General features: G+C 41.0%; 1 protein-coding gene and 1 long non-coding RNA gene across 2 annotated transcripts in view; one reads left to right on the top strand and one right to left on the bottom strand.

Moving 5' to 3' along the window:
• Positions 1-3378, bottom strand: part of opn5 (opsin 5) — a 31059-nt gene that overhangs the window by 16337 nt on the left and 11344 nt on the right. The window lies entirely within an intron of this gene.
• LOC116686402 (uncharacterized) overlaps positions 1-3378 on the top strand; it is an 18977-nt gene that overhangs the window by 6889 nt on the left and 8710 nt on the right. Inside the window, exon 2 of the long non-coding RNA XR_004331243.1 lies at positions 1460-1462. This is a non-coding gene — a long non-coding RNA (uncharacterized LOC116686402). The remainder of the gene's footprint in view (positions 1-1459; positions 1463-3378) is intronic.

Raw genomic sequence — 3378 nt, 5'->3', positions numbered from 1 at the left:
TAATGCTAGGTCTATAACGTTAGCTAATTGTTGGTGGGTAACGTAAGACTATGACTCCGTCCAACACGCTCAGTTATTTTTAATATGATCGTTTTGACCACGGTTAACAACTCCGGGCTAACCCACGAATTCATCAGTAATGTTAACTGTATAGATAGACGACTAATCTAATGATGATTTAGCTAGCTAGCACACCTCTGTCTTCAGTCTCCCTGTGCTGCAAGGCTTCAGTCAGGATGAGAGCCCCCCCCCCCCCGAAACACATCCACAGCCAGCCCCCAGCCAGCTAGCAACCATCCACTATCCTACAGCCCAGGGACAACACATCAGCCCCAGCAGCTAGCAGCCACCACTATCCTTACAGCCCGGGGACACCTCCCAGCCAGCCCCAGCCAACTAGCAACCATTAACTATCCTTACAGCCCGGGGACACTCCACAGCCAGCCCCCAGCCAGCAGCAGCCATCCACTATCCTTACAGCCCAGGTTACACATCCACAGCCAGCCCCAGCCAGCTAGCAGCCATCACATCATTACAAGCCCCGGGGACACATCCCCAGCCAGCCCCCAGCCAGCTAGCAACCATTAACTATCCTTACAGCCCCGGGGACAAATCCACAGTCAGCCCCCAGCCAGCTAGTAGCCAGCCAACGACAGTTTAATAAATAAAAAAAATCAATCAAAATGTATTTATATAGCACTTTACAGCAACCAGCAGGTATCCAAAGTGCTTAACAGAATGAGTAAAATCACATCATACAATAGACACAGTTCAAATCTCAGTTTTTTCTCATACTAATGACATATGATGACACATTTGTTTGTGTGGGAAAGCCCGCTTTTATTAAGCAACTGTAAGAAGGAATTTGGAAATGTCAACAGACGGGTACCGTCGGGTCCGGTCAGCCTCGGGTCGGGTCTCCATCCTCTATTCTAGATGGGTTTGTGCTGTGTTAAACTGACTCACCCAGAATCTGATTTGCATCTGAAGATGACTTCTGTCAATCAGACTTCTCGAAAGACACTAAAGTGATATCTTAACAATACTAATTTTTTTAAAACAAAGGGCTACATAATTTCCTAGACATAGTTTTTTTATTGTTGAAAATATTGCTCAAACACGGATATATTGTGCTTGGTATTGACGCAAGGGGAAAATACACAGCATATTCTATTGAAATGATTATTGAAATTGACAAAAGAGTTGGTCAAGTGTAGACTGACCTTATCAAACTACATCAGTTACAGGGTAAGTAAAAATCCTCTGGTTCCTATTAATATAAACAATAAATTCTAATGGTAATCTACCCAGTAGATCAGAAGATGAATTGCTCCGGAGTGGTATGTGGACACAAGCCATCCGAAGACCTAATCATCTTTAGATCCCATGTGGCAAAAACTTATTTCCATAATGGAAAATACTCATAATCTTAATGCATTCAGCTGGTCTTGTTCCAGAGATTGTATCGCATTGTTCTCTGTTCTCTTATTGTCAGCTACAACTATCACTATTACTTGTTTTTATCCTTGTCAGTGTTTTGGATGATTGGAAATATGATGGTCCGTTTTCAACGCTTTAAGAGACTATTTTTTTTCGTATATCATCATTTCATGATGATATCATCCTTTCATAATAATAAGAGCCCCATGTCTCAGATGTTAACCCGGCTTGAGCACAACTTGTCATTGCAGTCTTCAAACCAATTGGTTTCAGAAGTCCCAAGGTCCAGGTATAAACGGTCCCCCCTCCTGATATTCACAGTTACAGATGTTGCTCTTTTTGGATCCAAACTCAAAGTAATAAAATAAATTATTTGTTTAGAATGGCTTTTAATATGTAGTAGTGGTGAGACTTGTTCCCTCTCCCCCTCCTGTTTCTACGTAACCTTTTCTGATTTTACTCTCATTCTATTTATTGTATGATGTTGTTTTGGTTGTAGATCCCTACTGGTTACTGTAAAGTGAAATATAAATAAATGTTGATTGATTGATGTCGTAAGCACCAATGAGAAAGCAGGTCAACCAGGGGAGGATTAGTGAGGATTACAGCACTCAAAATAACATCAAGTATTAGGCTATGCAAGGTGACGAACATGTACTTACATGATTTCAGTTACATAATGTCTGAAAAGTGAAAATATCTATTGATACTCATTTAATAAAAAATAAGAAACTTTTCAATTGGACATATTTTAATATATGTGTAAGGTATTATATTATTGTATGGTATGTCACATACTGTACATAATTTATTTAAAAAAATAATCTAAACGTTTTTTATCCCTCTGCCTCCAGCACAATCTGTACAGTGGCAGCATTTTTATTTACCTGATCACCACTCAGCAGAACAGAATGTGCATCCTCCCCAGACCAATGCATTAGTGTAAAATGGATGTGTGATGGGATACAGCTCCTGTTCAAATGCCATGTGACCATTGACAGTAATTTAAGTTATTGGAATGCTAATGTAACCAGAGAGCAAACAGAATTAGGTAGTAATCTGGGTTGAGCGTGCCATGATTAGGGGGCGCATCATCACTCAATGTGTCCCCCCCACTGGCTGTTAGAGACTTAGTTAGCCTAGATACCCCCGTTCCATGGACGTTTGAACCCCTTATATATTAATATTTCAGGGTAATAAATATTGAGCAGGCAGTACTGTCCTCTCCCTTTGCTTCTTCTATCCAGTCTCAGACTGTCAACAACCTGGTTCTCTCTGAACTGCCTTATCTTGGCTGTGTCACATCCCGGGTTCTCTGTTTGTGTGTGATTGCTGGCGTATGGATGACGTGTGCATTAGAGTGCAGGATGGGTTTTGAGAGTTCAGAGTTTTGCTGAAAAGTCTAAGTGAGATCTACAAATTGTGATTTACCATTTGACATGTTTTAAGGTATTGACACAAGCAACTGAGAACTTTGTTCAGCCAATGGGTTTCAGTGTTTTAGCATTTTCCCCACCCTTTAACACAGATGTCATCCAAGCAGACCAAATGCCGTTGATTTAGCTACAATAAAAAAACAGAAACCATCAGTTCCTAACTATTATGAAGTACCCACGTCAGCATGAAATCACTGAAGCACCTGTTGCAACTTCTTTCACACAAATCTTCAATTAGCAATCAGTCTGTGAAAGGTGCAGCCGCTGTGCTGTTCTTTGCCAACATGGATGGAAGAGGTCTAAGGCAGATGAGAGTAGGAGGAAGAGGTAGAGGAGGAAGGAGCTAAAACAAGTGAGATGTCTCACTCTGGAGCTAAAACAAGTGAGATGTCTCACTTTGTAATTAAAACAGGTGAGATGTCTCACTCTGGAGCTAAAACAGGTGAGATGTCTCACTCTGTAACTAAAACAGGTGTGATGTCTCACTCTGGATCTAAAACAG

Source organism: Etheostoma spectabile, unplaced genomic scaffold (assembly GCF_008692095.1).
Source record: "Etheostoma spectabile isolate EspeVRDwgs_2016 unplaced genomic scaffold, UIUC_Espe_1.0 scaffold362, whole genome shotgun sequence".
In the NCBI taxonomy this organism is placed as follows: Eukaryota; Metazoa; Chordata; class Actinopteri; order Perciformes; family Percidae; genus Etheostoma; species Etheostoma spectabile.
Note: the sequence above shows the minus strand (reverse complement) of the source record. Positions and strands in the feature narration are given on the sequence as shown.